This window comes from Dasypus novemcinctus, chromosome 8, assembly GCF_030445035.2.
Source record: "Dasypus novemcinctus isolate mDasNov1 chromosome 8, mDasNov1.1.hap2, whole genome shotgun sequence".
Taxonomy (NCBI): domain Eukaryota; kingdom Metazoa; phylum Chordata; class Mammalia; order Cingulata; family Dasypodidae; genus Dasypus; species Dasypus novemcinctus.
This window is the reverse complement of record NC_080680.1, coordinates 11,509,865-11,526,328: the sequence shown is the minus strand read 5'-3', so window position 1 is coordinate 11,526,328 and position 16,464 is coordinate 11,509,865. Positions and strand designations below refer to the sequence as shown.

Genomic DNA, 16,464 nt, shown 5'->3' with positions numbered 1-16,464 from the left:
CTATAAAATAGATATGTAATATTTTATTTGAGATTCATATTTTTTTCTAACCCAGAAACATTTGAATGTTGGAAAAAAAATAAGGTTCTTTAATAAATGAATCTGAATCATTTTAGCAAAACAATTGTCTTAGAAAAAGGTTGCTATGTGATTTTAAAATATTTCTTATATTTATTTATTAAAGTATTTGAAGTTCCTTTGTAGAAAAGCGATAGGGATTAAGATTTTAAGTTTTCTGATCACTTTTTTGATTTTACGTTCTCCTTTATGAATACTGACTTAATCATTATTCATTATTCATAATAGTGACACCATAACCTAGCAAGTTTACATATGACGTTAACCATCACAGTCTACCCCTTGTTAACCTGGCACCCATATACATCTCCTTAAACCATACTTAATCTCTAGATAAATAAAGGCCATAACATAGCCGTACTTTCACCAATATAATTTCAGCTCTTCTGCGTAGAACCAGAAATGCACTAACCATTTCTCCAGAAGAGGATGCAAGTCCTTGTGTAATGTCCACTCTTAAACTTGATATCCTATAACTTAAATACTATGACATAAAGTTAATGCAACTTATATGACATGATAAAGGAAGAAATCAGATGTTTGCTTTATGTATACATACACCCGCATTCATAACAAAACCAAGAAGAAATACTTAGAACCATTAACAGCCTTTGATTCTGCAGTTGGTCCTGTAGTCGTACCATATTTATAAGCTACCTTCTTCCACTACCCATTCCACATTCCCTTTACCCTCAGCAGGCACCTCAGATGGTTGTGATTCTTTGCCTGGTTGAGTGACGCAAACCTCCATTCTTGAAGGGTATAGGCCATTTTTAGTCCTGCCTCTATTGGGTTGTTGCAGTTTCCCATTGACTTGAATAAAGAGATGTCCTAAGGGATCTCTTGTGTTCCAGGTAAATTCTTCCTTCCCTCCATTGTATAGTAGTGCTCCTATTTCCCCTTGATAATCAGGATTAATCGCCCCAGCCAGCACTGTTAACCTTCCCTTGTCTGTTGATTCAGGGGCAGGAGGAGGCCAGAGTGGCTGGGTAGCAGACTTGACTTTCAGTTCAAGGGAATCATTGTTTCCTGGTAGAAACTCTCTTCCTTTTTGAACTAAGACCTCCCAGACCAGTGGAGCATAAACTCATGAAGACACTATGTAAACTTGGGCACGTTTTTTTGTCTTCGTGAGCCTTGGTTTTTCTCACCTACAAAATGGGATCATTAATAGTATGTATCTAATAGAGTTATAAGGAATAAAAGAAATAATTTGTGTCAAGTGCTTAGCTAGATGCCTACTGTAGCTGAATACAGATACTATTATTGATCATACTGCTTCCAAGAAAATTTTTTTCATCTCATTAAATGGAAAAAATGGTTCAGATTCTTGTAGAATAAAACCCCTCAGATCTCTCTTATTTGAAATAGGTGATCCATTTTCCAAAGTGTTTTACTTCCCACACCCACCAAATACAACATTCCTGTTTACTTTATTATTGATTTTGAAGTCATTCTCTTAATAGGAAGAAACGAGGCTGAGTAAAGTGATGTGTAGTATGATATAAGTAATTGAGGGAGCTAAACTATGTCAATTTTTTAAAAGTGGGGATTGTTAATCCTAACCAGAATTTTACATTTCCTTATTTTTCTTTATTAGAGCATATGCCATAGAGCTAAAAACAAAGTAGATATTCTGCTAATTCTGGTTGACCCATTCATAGATATTTTAGTATATGTGACCGTGGGGTCATTTATTTATTTTCACTACGCATAGTATACTTTAATTTGGAAAGATTGCTGAGCACTTGTTAGGTTTTGCTTATAAAATTAAGTCTTGTAATCCTTCCTGTTAAAATTGACAAATGTGTTTTCTTTTTGCTTGGTTTTTTTTTTTCTTAAGGAGGTCCTGGGCATTGAACCTAGGACCTCATATGTAGGAAGCATGCTTTGAACCACTGAGCTACATCTGCTCCCCAGTGAGAGAGGGTTTTTTTGTTTGCTTGTTTTGTTTTTTGAAGGGACCAATGATCAAACATTGGACCTCGTAAATGGAAAGCAGGCTGACCACTTGAGCTACATCTCCCCTATATTGCTTTTAATTGCTATATCAATTGTAAATCAATTGTATATCAATTTGTAAATAACAGAAAATTCACACAATAAGAGGTTTATTTGTCTCATGCAATAAGAAGCCATGCCAGAGTTGGTATGGGACCATGTCCGTGTCAAAGAATTTTCCCTCACATGCCTGATGCTTGGGCTAGCAAAGCATAAATAGCTGGGGACTTTAGCAGCCGGGCTCCTGGGACATCTCTCTTCTGGGGTGGTCTTTTCACATCGAGCCTTCTGGTTGAAGGCTCCCAGAGTCCCAGAGTTAATGTGCTAAGAGAAAATGGCAGAAGCACATGGCCCCTTCTATCCTAGCCTTGGAAATCAGTGTCATTTCTCCCACGCTCTGTTCATTGAGGCAGTGTCAGAGGCCCACACAAGTTCAAGTTCAAGGGGAGGGATCATAGATTGGGTAGGCAACTCCCAATGTATGCCACGACTCCCAGTACTTGACTCTGTTTGACATAGAGGGTGCGTGATTAACAAAAATTTGTAAGTTGAATTTTTACATTCTCTTCATTTAGTTTAACATACTTCTACTTTCTATTTTAATAGGTTTCTACTTTGAAAATAACTAGGTTTATATAATTATTTTGGAATTTAATTGGCTATTAAAGTAGTAGTTTATTCCTATATGCACTAGGTGACAAGTACTGTTATGGGATGATTTTTCCCTGCATATTTTTTCCCATAGTGTTAGCTTCCATTCTTACTAGTTTACCAAAGGTTGTAATATTTTCTTTTTTTATTCTTTTTTTCATTTATGAAGTACTTTAGATATTCATCCACCGGATACTCTGATTTAACAAATCGTAACTTGCCATATTTATTTTAAATCTTTTTTTTCCTTAAGTGATGATAATAATAAAAATTTAATGATAAAAATCTCATAGTTGAGAATGTCAAGTAGTGTTGTTAAAAGGCTTATAACAGAACAGAAACAGTAAGTGCTCCAGAGGTAATACTTAACTCATTCTGATTTTTGCCATCATAATTTGGTAAATAACATGGATATACAAATTTTCTTGATTTCCCCATGAGATTTTAGGTATTGACTTCTATTGAGGATTTTGTCTCTTTCACATAACAGCTTCCATTCCCACTGGTCCCCCAGCAATGTTTTGGGCTAAAATAATATTTGTTGTTTCTATTACAAGTACTGTAGAAATAAAAAAACACTGTTGAGCCAACTAATGCAGTATGATTATCTTTTCTTAATAACATATTTTTAACCTAAAGCATAATGATTTTTTTATTTGCTTAAATTTCTTTGAAACTTGGTCTCATACCTCCAACAGCTTTGTAAAACTCCTCAGTGTCATTTCTTCAAAGTCAAATGTGATGATAAATAATCCATCTTCTCATGTTTTTCTTGGAGACATTTTTCTTACCTTTTCTAATCTGCTGATTGCTCTCTAGATACATTGCAGTATGGTCATTTTAGGAATTCCTTTTTCCGTCTTTTATGTTGGATATTCCTGTTTCCTGGAGTATATGCCTTCCCCCATTTTGTGTGTACTCTGGTTTTGCTGAAGCATGTACATATTCAAGAAACTTCCAGGAGTTTACAGTAGGAGTTGATTCTTAAAGCTATGAATGGGACATATGGTGATTCATTTATATTATTCTCTCTACTTTTGTGCATGTTTAAAATTTTCAGTGCTTTTCAAAATAGCACATAGAAGATAATTTTTTTGAGATCTTTCATTGAAATTGTCTTTACTCTGTCATCATGCTTAATCCATTGGCTGGTAAAAGATTCTAGGTTTGAAATACTTTCCCTTCCGTTGTCTTTGAGATTCCAGTGTTGCTATTCAGGGAAGTTGGGTGCCATTTTCTTTTTATCTTTTGCATGTCTAGTCGTTTTTCCTATTCTCTGGAAACTTGTAGAATTGTCTTTTTATATGTTCTGAAGTTCTATGATAATGTATTTTAGTGTAGGTCTTTTTCATTTATTATTCTGGGCTTTTTTGGTCTTTAGACTCATTCTTTAACTGTGTGAAATATTCTTATATTACTTTGTCTATTTCATTTTCTGTCTTTAAAATGCTTGCTAATTGAATGTTAGGCCTTTTAGGTGACTTGTATTTTCCTTATTTTTTTCCCTCCAGTTTTCATTTTTGTCATATGCTACCTCCTAAAGGAGTTTATTAATTTTATTTTTTTAACCTTTTCACTTAAAAAAATTATTAAAAACCCAGTGAGCATTTTTAGGTTCTAATAAATGCAAATACCTTCCTCTGAGAATATAAATTATATTTTTTAAGTCTTTCTTGAATCTTATGCTTCTTATGAATTTGTGTCTGTTTGCTTTTAGTCTCTTTCATTTGGAGACTTTCTTCACATCTCTGGTGAGCTTTGGGTGATCCATCTATATTGTGGAACAAGAAACAAAGCTGATTGGAAGTTGTGCATGTGGAAGTAGGCTTTGCTGCCTGGTGGACTTCACTTACATTATTGGGAATTTCAGGCGTCAGTATTTGTGGGTATTTTCTTTTTTTTTTTTTTTAAGATTTATTTTTATTTTATTTAATTCCCCTCCCCTCCCCCGGTTGTCTGTCTTCTGTGTCTTTTTGCTGCATCTTTTTTTTTTCCAATTTTTAATTTTCATTTTTTAAAAAATATTTATTTATTATTATTATTATTATTTAATTACATTAAAAAAATATATGAGGTCCCATTCAACCCCACCGCCCCCGCCCCCCACTCCCCCCACAGCAACACTCTCTCCCATCATCGTGATACATCCATTGCACCTGGTAAGTTCATCTCTGAACATCACTGCACCCCACAGTCAATGGTCCACATCATAGCCCAGACTCTCTCACGTTCCATCCAATGGGCCCTGGGGGGATCTACAGTGTCCCGTAATTGTCCGTGAAGCACTATCCAGGACAACTCCACGTCCCGAAAACGCCTCCACATCTCATCTCTTCCTCCCGTTCCCCACACCCAGCAGCCCCCATGGCTACCGTTCCCACACCCATTCCACATTTTCTCTGTGGACATTGGATTGGTTGTGTCCATTGCACACCTATGTCAAGTGAGGGCTTAGATTCCACATGGGTACTGGATGCACTCTTCCCGCTTCTAGTTGTAGACACTCTAGGCTCCATGTTGTGGTGGTTGACCTTCTTCAACTCCGTGTTAGCTGAGTGGAGTAAGTCCAATAAGTCAAAGTGTAGGAGCTGAAGTCTGTTGAGGCTCTGGGCCTGGGTGTCATATTATCAGTCCAGAGATTCAAATCCCCTACATATATCTTAAACCCAGCACCAACTACAATTCCAATAAAGTAGCATGCAAGTCTTGTGAAAAGAGATCCCCTCTGAGTCCATTTCCATCATGCAGAAACACCAGCTCCAAAGAAGGGCCATCTGTCATGGCAGTGAACCCCTTCTGCCATGACCATAGAACCCGTGGGTCTCTTTATCCCTCAAAAGAACCAATACCTGGGGTTGTATCTACCTTATCTGTCTCTTAGACTCTGTTCAGTTGTACATAGGGGTATTCCTTCTGACAACCTCCAGACTCTTTTTTAGAGACTCACAGCCTTATAATCTCATTTCTCTTTTCCATTTCCCCCTTACATTAGGTCAAACCGCTTCCCGAAGTCATGTTATTATATGTAGATAGGTATATTCTGCTGTTCCGCATTGAATCTTTAATTCAAGGTCATTTTCTAGTTGCTTCTTCAGCTGGTATGTGGTAGTGATCCCTCGGTGCCAGGGAGGCTCATCCCCGGGTGTCGTGTCCCACGCTGGGGGGAATGCATCACATCTACACGCTGAGTTTGGCTGTGAGAGTGGCCACATTTGAGTAACATGAAGGCTGTCAGGAGGAAACCCCCAGGCACAATGCTACTCTAGGCCTTGTTCTTATTGCAGGTGCATAGGCTCAAAAGTGTAGCCATTAGTATCAAGAGCCCACTGTTGGGCCCTCCTTCCTTCCTGGTTCTTGCCGTTGCACCTGGAGGATTGCCGCTGCTCTCCCAGGGCCCACAACAGTGACCCCCCGGCCAGGAGCCCAGTACCCCCCCAGCTGTTGTTTTTAATTGTTTCCACTATGAGTATATATAGATATTACCATATACCCTGGGCATATGCCCTGTATAACTCCCTGTCAACCATATATATCCTGTCAATAACATCCCATATCAGTATTCCTCCGCTGCCATTGTTGAACCACTCTGTGATCGAAAACTTCCCGTAAAGTGAATCCCAACATAATGTCAGCTTCAGAAGAGTCTTAGATCACCAAAATTCATATATACAATATACAGTATTTCCCCAGATCCACCATAAAACCTTTTCCCTTCCACAGCAATAATCTTTTAACTTATTCATATCATATTTCCTGAAACTGATGTACAGATTCCGAAACTATAGTTTTCAAACAAGGGAACATTTGTGCTTACTATGTGGTCCATACTTTAGGTTGTACAGTTTTCTAAATTTTTTAGTTATCCTATGTTTTGTCTTATGGTTTTCATTATTAGTCTGTCATCCCCTATATGTTTTTGGTGTAATATTAGCTGTTTTATATTCATCCTCGTGTACTCTCACATAACTCCTCTTTTGCCCCCTTATTTACCTTTGTTCCATCCATTGCACGTCCATTTTCCCCTCCCCTTAGGGCCCACAACGCCTGCCAGTCTAATGCCCTGGGAGCCGTCCTTTCTCACGAGAGATACAGTTCTCTCTATTCGACGGCATTAGTCTTCCCCAGGATATGGGTCCACCCCACCCAATGGTAGAACCCACCTTGGCAAAATGAGCCTTCAGCTATTCCCTCCAGAGTCCTCCCGCATCAGACCATACCCCCTGAGCGTCCTAATCAGGTAACCCTCCTACTTATACTTTGATACGTTTTACTCAACATTCAGTTCTCAATGAACTTCTGGCACTCTCCCATGTTTGTATGTTGCCCCTCCCTCCCACCTATTTCTTGGACCATATTACCCCTCTTCCCATCCCCAGCCCCCCTCAAACCCAGAAAACCCCACCCGAAGGTAACCCCTTGCCCCCATTTTGTCCCTTCTTTGTGCTCATACTTACCCCCAGCTCATCACAGATTCCACCCCTACAGACATTAACTCACATCCTTCCTCCACCCCCCGATTTCCAGTAAGCCACTTTTCCAGACTCTAGCTCTCTGAGGCAGTTAACTTATTTCATATCATTGAGGTCATAGAGTATTTGTCCTTCAATGCCTGGGTTGCTTCACTCAACATAAGATTCTCAAGGTTCATCCATGTTATCACGTGCGATTGTAGTGTATTGGTTCTTACAGCTGAGTAGTATTCCATTGTGTGTATATACCACATTTTATTGATCCACTCATCTGTTGATGGACTTTTGGATTGATTCCAACTTTTGGCGATGGTGAACAATGCTGCTATGAACATTGGTGTACATATATCGGTTTGTGTCCTTGTTTTCAGATCTGATGGGTATATACCCAGCAGTGGTATTGCTGGGTCATATGGCAAATCTATGGATAATTTTTTGAGAAACTGCCAAACTGTCCTCCAGAATGGTTGGATCCTTCTGCATCCCCACCAGCAATGGATGAGTGTTCCCCTTTCTTCACATCCTCTCCAGCATTTGTATTCTACTGTTTTTTTCATGGCTGCCAATCTTATGGGAGTAAGATGGTATCTCATTGTAGTTTTGATTTGCATTTCCCTGATAGCTAGGGATTTGGAGCATTTTTTCATGTGCTTTTTAGCCATTTGTATTTCTTCTTTGGAGAAGTGTCTGTTTAAATCTTTTTCCCATTTTTTAAATGGGTTGTTTATCTTTTTGTTTTCGAGATCTATGAGTTCTTTATATATGCAAGTTATAAGTCTCTTATCAGATATATGGTTGCCAAATATTTTCTCCCATTGTGTGGGTTCCCTTTTTACTTTCTTGACAAACACCTTTGAGGTGCAGAAGGCTTTAATTTTGAGGTAGTCCCATTTATCTATTTGTTCTTTTGCTGCTCGTGCTTTTGGTGTGATATTCATGAAGCCATTTCCTATTACAAGGTCCTGTACATGTTTCCCTACACTGCTTTCCAAGGTCTTTATGGTCTTGGCTCTTATATTTAGGTCTTTGATCCATCTTGAGTTGATCTTTGTATAAAGTGTGAGATGGTAATCCTCTTTCATTCTTCTACATATAGCTATCCAGTTCTCCAGGCACCATTTGTTGAATAGGCCATTCTCTCCCAGTTGAGAGGGTTTGGTGGCTTTATCGAATATTATATGGCTATATACATGAGGTTCTATATCTGAACTTTCAATTCGATTCCATTGGTCTGTGTGTCTCTCCTTATGCCAGTACCATGCTGTTTTCACTACTGTAGCTTTGTAGTATGTTTTGAAGTCAGGAAGTGTGATTCCTCCTATTTCGTTTTTCTTTTTCAATATGTCTTTGGCTATTCGGGGCCTCTTTTTATTCCAAATAAATTTCATAGTTAGTTTTTCTAGTTCCTTAAAGAAGGCTGTGTTGATTTTTATTGGGATTGCATTGAATGTGTAGATCAGTTTTGGTAGGATAGACATCTTAATAATATTCAGTCTTCCTATCCATGAACAGGGAATATTCTTCCATTTATTTAGGTCTTCTTTGATTTCCTTGAACAATCTTGTATAGTTCTCGATGTATAAGTTTTTTACTTCTTTAGTTAAATTTATTCCTAAGTATTTGATTTTTTAATTTACTATTGTGAATGGTATTTGTTTCTTGATTTCCTCCTGATCTTGCTCATTATTGGTGTATAGAAATGCTACTGATTTTTGCGCATTGATCTTATAACCTGCGACTTTGCTAAACTCATTTATGAGTTCTAGGAGCTTTGTTGTAGATCTCTCAGGGTTTTCTATATATAGGATCATGTCATCTGCAAATAATGAAATTTTGACTTCTTCCCTTCCAATTTGAATGCCTTTTATATCTGGTTCTTGTCTCAGTGCTCGAGCCAGTACTTCCAAGACAATGTTAAATAGGAGCGGAGACAATGGGCATCCTTGTCTTGTTCCTGATTTTAGAGGGAAGGATTTCAGGATTTCGCCATTGTAAACAATGTTGGCTTTAGGTTTTTCATATATACTCTTTATCATGTTCAAAAAGTTTCCTTGTATTCCAATCTTTTGGAGTGTTTTTATCAGGAAGGGGTGCTGTATTTTGTCAAATGCCTTTTCTGCATCTATAGATATAATCATGTGGTTTTTTTCTCTCAATCTGTTTATATGGTGTATTACATTGATTGATTTTCTTATGTTGAACCATCTTTGCATACCTGGAATAAATCCCACTTGGTCATGGTGTATAATTCGTTTAATGTGTTGTTGAATACGATTAGCAAGTATTTTGTTAAGTATTTTTGCGTCTAGGTTCATTAGAGAAATTGGTCTGTAATTAATTTTCCTTTCTTGTGGTGTCTTTGTTTGGCTTTGGTACTAGGGTAATGTTGGCATCATAGAAGGAATTAGGCAGTGTTCCTTCTGTTTCGATTTTTTGGAATAGTTTCAACAGGATTGGTGTTAGTTCTTTCCGGAATGTTTTGTAGAATTCACCTGTGAAGCCGTCTGGCCCTGGGCTCCTCTTAGTTGGGAGATTTTTAATGACTGATTCTATCTCTTTGCTTGTGATTGGTTTGTTAAGATCATCAATTTCTTCTTTTGTCAGTATGGGCTGCTTATGTATTTCTAGGAATTTGTCCATTTCCTCTAAATTGTCATTTTTGTTGGAATATAGTTTTTCAAAGTATCCTCTTATGATAGTCTTTATTTCTGTGGGGTCAGTGGTGATTTCACCTTTCTCATTTCTTATTTTGTGTATTTGCATCTTTTCTCTTTTTTTCTTTGTTAGTCTCGCTAAAGGTTTGTCAATTTTGTTGATCTTCTCAAAAAACCAGCTCTTGGTCTTGTTTATTTTTTCAAGTGCTTTCTTATTTTCTATTTCATTTAGTTCTGCTCTTATCTTTGTTATTTCCTTCCTTCTTCTTCCTGTTGGGTTACTTTGTTGTTGTTTTTCTAATTCCTTCAAATGTGCAGTTAATTCTTCAATTTCTGCTCTTTCTTCTTTTTTGATATATGAATTTATGGCTATAAATTTCCCTCTCAGTACCGCTTTTGCTGCATCCCATAAATTTTGGTATGTTGTGTTATCATTATCATTTGTTTCAAGGTAGTCATTGATTTCTTTTGAGATTTCCTCTTTGACCCACTGTTTTTCTAAGAGTGTGCTGTTTAATTTCCAAATTGTCGTGTGAAGTCTGGGTCTCTGTCCCTTGCAAATTTCCAGCTTGACTCCACTGTGGTCAGAGATATTGTTTTGTATGATTTCGATCTTTCTGAATTCATTGAGCCTTTCTTTGTGGCCTAGCATATGGTCAATCTTGGAGAATGTTCCATGTGCGCTTGAGAAAAATGTATATCCTGCTGTGTTTGGGTGTAATGATCTATATATGTCTATTAGATCCAGCTCTTCTAATATACTGTTCAAATGTTTTGTTTCTTTAGTGATTCTCTTTTGAGATGTTCTGTCCAGAGTTGATAGTGGTGTATTAAAATCCCCCACTATAATTGTAGATGCATCTATTCTTTCACTTAGTTTTTCCAGCGTTTGCCTCACATATTTAGAGGCGCCCTTGTTAGGAGCATAAATATTTATGATTGTTCGATCTTCTTGACAAATTGTCCCTTTCACTAAAATATAGTATCCTTCTTTGTCTCTCACAATTGTTTCGCATTTAAAGTGTATTTTGTCTGATATTAATATAGCTACTCATGCCTTTTTTTGGTTGTTGTTTGCTTGTATGATTGTTTTCCAGCCATTCACTTTCAACCTCCATGAGTCTCTGGGTCTAAGATGTGTCTCTTGTAGGCAGCATATAGATGGGTCGTATTTCCTTATCCAGTGTCCCCGTCTGAATCTTTTGATAGGTGAGTTTAATCCATTGACATTCAGTGTTATTACGTTTAGAGAGTTATTTATGGTAGCCATATTTTGGTTGGATTTGTGTTTGTTATATTTTGTTTGTATTATTTTATTTTCCCCTTCTATTTTTGTCTTTCTTGTTGCTTTTACACTCTCCTCCATCTCTGACTGTCCTGTTTTTTCCTTTCTTCCTGCAGAATTCCCTTAAGAATTTCTTGAAGGGGAGGTTTCTTGTTGATATACTCTTTCAGTTTCTGTTTATCTGTGAATATTTTGAACTCTCCATCATTTTTGAATGCTAGTTTAGCTGGATAGAGTATTCTTGGTTGGAAATTTTTTTCCTTTAATACCTTGACTATATCATACCACTGCCTTCTTGCCTCCATCGTTTCAGATGAGAAATCAGCACTTAATCTTATGGAGTTTCCCTTGTATGTGATGGTTTTCTTTTCTCTTGCTGCTTTTAGAATTTTTTCTTTGTCTTGAGCATTGGATAATTTGACAAGTATATGTCTTGGGGTGGGCCTGTTGGGGTTTATGACCAGTGGAGTGCGCTGTGCTTCTTGGATATGTACATCTGTCTCTTTCAGTAGATTTGGGAAGTTTTCATTCATTATTTCCTGCAACACTCCTTCTGACCCCTTTCCCTTCTCTTCTCCTTCTGGAATGCCTATAATACGTATGTTTGAGCGTTTTGCGTTATCATTCAGGTCCCTAAGTCCTATCTGGATTTTTTCTACCTTTTTATTGACCACTTCTACTATCTGTTTGATTTCCAATGCACTGTCTTCCACATCACTAATTCTCTGCTCTGCCTCTTCTAGTCTGCTGATATTTGCTGCAAGTGTATTTTTGATTTCTTGAATTGTGGTGTTCATTTCCATCATATCTGTTATTTTTTTGCGCATGTCTGCAATTTCCCCTCCGAGTGTTGTCTTCACGCTGTTAACCTCTTTCATTACTTCATCAAATTTGTCGGTGATAAATGTTCTGAGATCTTTCATTGCTTGTGCGAAGTCCTGCCCCCCTTCCTGATTTTCAGTTTGTTGATTGGATTCAGCCATGTTTTCCTGATTACTGGTTTGGTTTGTAGATTTTTGTTGCTGTCTTGTCAACATTTTTTCTTGACGGGTTTAATCAGTTCCTTAGCTTCTTTGTCTAGTCTTGGAGATTAATTAGCTGTTGTTTTTGCGTAAGTGTTATATCTTCTCTTTGTCACTTTGTTCTTCTTATTCCAATTTCTTATTGCTAGTTAAGCTCACTTTAAAGGAAAGTATTAGTGCTGGGGAAAGTCAATTGTGTAAGGAAGGAAAAAGTGTGAAGTAGTATTGGTGATATATGTTTACAAAGCAACAATATGAGTTCTGGGAGGATGGAGGTTAGATCATGTAAATTGTGTAGAGTTATAGTAGTAGGAAAGTACCTATAATGAGGTAGACGACTGAATATGGGAGGAATGTGGTACGTACTAAGAGGCTATTGTTTTCGTGAGAGAGGGAAAGAGAAAAGAAAGGTAATAGTTTCAGGGACGAATACCAGATGGAAAACTAAACAAAGGTATTAGAAATTAAGAGTTAGACACTTTGTGGATCAAAGAAAGGGAGATGGAATATAGGAGAGATAGCAGATGGTGGAGGATATCAAGTTGTAGGGGAAAGGGATAGTGTAGATAGGCTAAATCTATTCACAGAGAAATGAGGCAGTGGAGGGTGAGGAAACCCAGCAAATGTGAGGTATTTCCTGTAGGACCTATTGTATTGTTAAGGGAAAATAGTATAAGAAGAATATTGGGGACAAGAAAGAGAGGATTGAAAAAAAAAAAAAAAGAACAACAAGAACAACAACAACAACAAAAAATAAAAAATAAAAAAAACCCAAAGAACAGAAACCCCGCCGCCAGGCTCGGCTGGGCTCAGCTGGGCTCCGGTCCCCCGCCCGCCGCCCTCCGCGGCTCGGCTGGGCTCGGCTGGGCTCGGCCGGGCCCGGCTTTCCCGCCCGCCGCCCGGCGCGGCGCAGCGCGGCTCGGCTCTCCCGCTCGCGGCGCGGCGCGGCTCTCCCACTCGCCGCCCGGCGTGGCGCGGCTGGGCTCGGCTGAGCTCAGCCGGGCTCCGCCCCCCCGCCCGCCGCGGCTCAGCCGGGCTCGGCCGGAATCGGCTACCCTGGCCGCCGCCCGCCGGGGCTCCGCGCGGTGCTAGCTGCCTCGGCTCCGCCTACCCAAGGAGGGAATCCTCCACACGTAGCTGGGATCTCCGTGTATATTTCACAGATGGATCCTCTCTGTTACCTTCCCTCCAAATCGATGTCCAGACACCTCCGGACCAGGAAAAATCCCGAAACAGCCAGTCCCAAAGAGTCTCCGACGCCTCCCAACCAATTCCCCCCAGGAGCTAGTAACCGTGAAGTTCACTCAGCCGCCATCTTGCCTCCCCCTCTTTTTGCTGCATCTTGTTTCTTTGTCCGCTTCTGTTGTCAGCGGCATGGGAAGTGTGGGCGGCGCCATTCCTCAGCAGGCTGCTCCCTCCTTCGCGCTGGGCGGCTCTTCTTATGGGCGCACTCCTTGCGCGTGGGGCTCCCCTAGGCGGGGGACACCCCTGTGTGGCACGGCACTCCTTGTGCACATCAGCACTGTGCATGCGCCAGCTCCACACGGGTCAAGGAGGCCCGGGGTTTGAACCGCGGACCTCCCATGTGGTAGACGGAGGCCCTAACCACTGGGCCAAAGTCCGTTTCCCTGTGGGTATTTTCTCCAGAGATGGTTTTCACGTTCCTTGCTTAGGGGATGGTTATTCTCATTGCCGGTGTTCTGAAGCTGGGTTGGGGAAAGGGTGTGATAGGAAGGTGATCTTGCCATTTCCTGTGCAGAATTCACATAATCCCAATAGTTTCAGCACCAGTCTTCATCCCTATGCTTCCTTGTGCCTCAACTAAAATTTCTCCAGGAACTATAGAAATTTCACTGGTTGAAAAAAAGTGCTCTTTATGCAGACTCTCAAACACTGGTCCTTTTTTCAGTACCTGTCACTTCTCTGCCTTTTAGGAACCTTGTGCAGCTCGTTTCTGGAGTTCTGTGGGAGAGAATCAGCTTTTCACTGGTATTGCTGTCTACTGATCCTTAGGTTTGACCTTTTTTCCATTTTTCTGGGACATTTACTATTCCTCCATTGGCTTTCATTTTCATATTATGATTCAGGGTTAAATCTTGGTGACTCTGTTTTTCTCTTGTTCTCTTTGCTGTGAAGCAAATGAAGAAGTGATTGGAGGAAGCCTTACTTTCATGCTTTGAGATTGGAGTGTGCTGTTAAAGAAGGGAGGAGTATTACAGAATCAATAAAGCACCGTTCCCCTCTGTCCTTTTCCCAAATTAATGCTATTCTATATAACTTTCATAAGCTGACTAACTACAGTGTATAGTTCACTTTCATAGGTTGACTAACTACAATGTATAGTATTACTAGTGGTTGTTTTTTTTTTTTTTTTTTTTTTTTTTTTGAGGTACCGGGCTGGGCATTGAACCTGGGACCTCAATGTGGGAAGCTGGTGTTTGCTTTTGTTTTTAGGAGGCACTGGGAATTGAACTTGGGACTTCCCATATGGGAAGCAGGTGCTCAGCCACTCGAGCCACATCGGCTCCTGCTATTGTGTTTTAATTTACAGAAATGATGTACTGAACATAGTCCACAGCTTGCTTTTCATTTGTCATTGTTTTAGTGATTTTTTTCTTGTTGATAGTTCATTTAAACTGTTTTATTCTTTGATCAAATTTGACTCATTTTCTTATTGATAGGCATAAATGTTGTTGCCAGCTTTTTGCTGTTACACATAATTTCTTCTCAAGTGTCTTTAAGAATGTATGTTCAATGCATATCAACAAAGGATTGGTGTCTAGAATATACAAAGTCTCCTACAATCAAAAGAAAGACAAGTCAGATTTTAAAAATGGGAAGAAGGTATGAAAAGCCAATAAACTTATGAAAAGCAGCTCAGTCTAACTAGTGAGCAGGCTAAATGCAAATGAAGTCAAACGCATATCTGATTGGCAAAGTAGATGAAAGTTCTTTATAAAATAAGAATTGTTTGGAATTGTTATGACACAAATTCTCTTCCTGCCATCTTACAGCACAGTATTGTCAGCATGGAGAGAGAGAGGATAGGTTGGTGTATTAGTCAGCCAAAGGGGTGCTGATGCAAAATACCAGAAATTGGTTGGTTTTTATAAAGGGTATTTATTTGGGGTAGGAGTGGATGTGGCCCCTTTAAGGTATCTGCACCTTATAACCTCCTGCTCCTCAAGTAAAGATCATTAACACAGTTTGGACTCATGTTCTTTGAATTTCTGATCCAACAAAGCACCGATTAAAATCCTGAGTATATTCGTGTATCAGGAATGTGCTCATCTCTCCACAATCTTCTCATTTCTCCCTTAAAGTTATAATAGTCATACTCATTTACCCTCTGTTGAAGCTGTGCCCCCAAAGACCACCAGGGAAGACATGCTAATCTTTCAAAAACTGGGTTTATTAAATTTGCTCAGCAGAAGGGAGAGTATCACCTTAACAGACTCTGTGGACTCTCACGATGGAAAGATACTTGCAAGAGAAGAATTAGCCATAGGGGGTTTTAAGGTGGGAGTCACTAAGTATGTCTGGACAGCGGTTGGTTAGAATTTCTAATTTATATGTGTTTTTGGAACTGCCATTTGTCTCTTCTGAATATGAGTTCACCTGAAGTTCAGTTAAAAGTTTATCTTTGGCCTTATTTTGGAACATGTGTCTGAATGAGCCCCTATTAGAACAGGTTCATCTATATAGTTTCTCTTGAAAGTCATGGTTTAATCAGTTTGTTTTGTGAGCATAGAATAGTTCATTTTATAAATTATGATTCTATTTCATTTCTTTCGTAGAAATAACAGATATAGATATAGCTGCTTGTAGTGAAGGATCTTATCTATTTTCCACTTACCTATTTCTCAGAGGGGTGATAGTTGTCCACTCTTAGAAACTGACATCACTGCCCAGGGAATATATATCTTCTTGCCTCCTCTTCTGTACCTTGTTTTTTCCCACTTAACAAAAACAAAGTGACCATGCCTTAGCAGTGTGTAGGTATCTCCTCATAGCTTCTTACAGCTAAATAGTATTCCATTGTGTGGATGTATCATGTTGGTTTATTATAACTGGACATTTGGGTTGTTTCCACTCCTGCTATTACAAATAATAGGTTTATCCATATGTCTTGCCAGCGTGTCATTGGGATAGATTTTTAAAATTTTTTTTCTTTATTTTTTTGATTTTTAGAGTGGAATTGAGTGCAACACTAAACGTGTAAGTAATTTTATGAGATACTGCCAGATTACCCTCCATTGGTGCTGTAAAATTAGGCATTCCTACCAGCACTGTGTAAGAATTCC

The 16,464-nt window shown here is 39.0% G+C and overlaps 1 protein-coding gene across 5 annotated transcripts in view; it reads left to right on the top strand.

Annotated features, from left to right (window-relative positions):
- The window catches only part of SPIN1 (spindlin 1), an 88,504-nt gene that overhangs the window by 44,572 nt on the left and 27,468 nt on the right, over window positions 1-16,464 (top strand). The window contains exon 1 of one of the 5 annotated variants that reach the window (XM_071216584.1): window positions 14,095-14,173. The exons of the other annotated variants lie outside the window; for them this stretch is intronic. The gene's annotated coding sequence lies outside the window, so the exon portion shown is untranslated. Of the gene's footprint in view, window positions 1-14,094; window positions 14,174-16,464 lie in introns of those variants that run through there. 5 annotated transcript variants of the gene reach the window in all.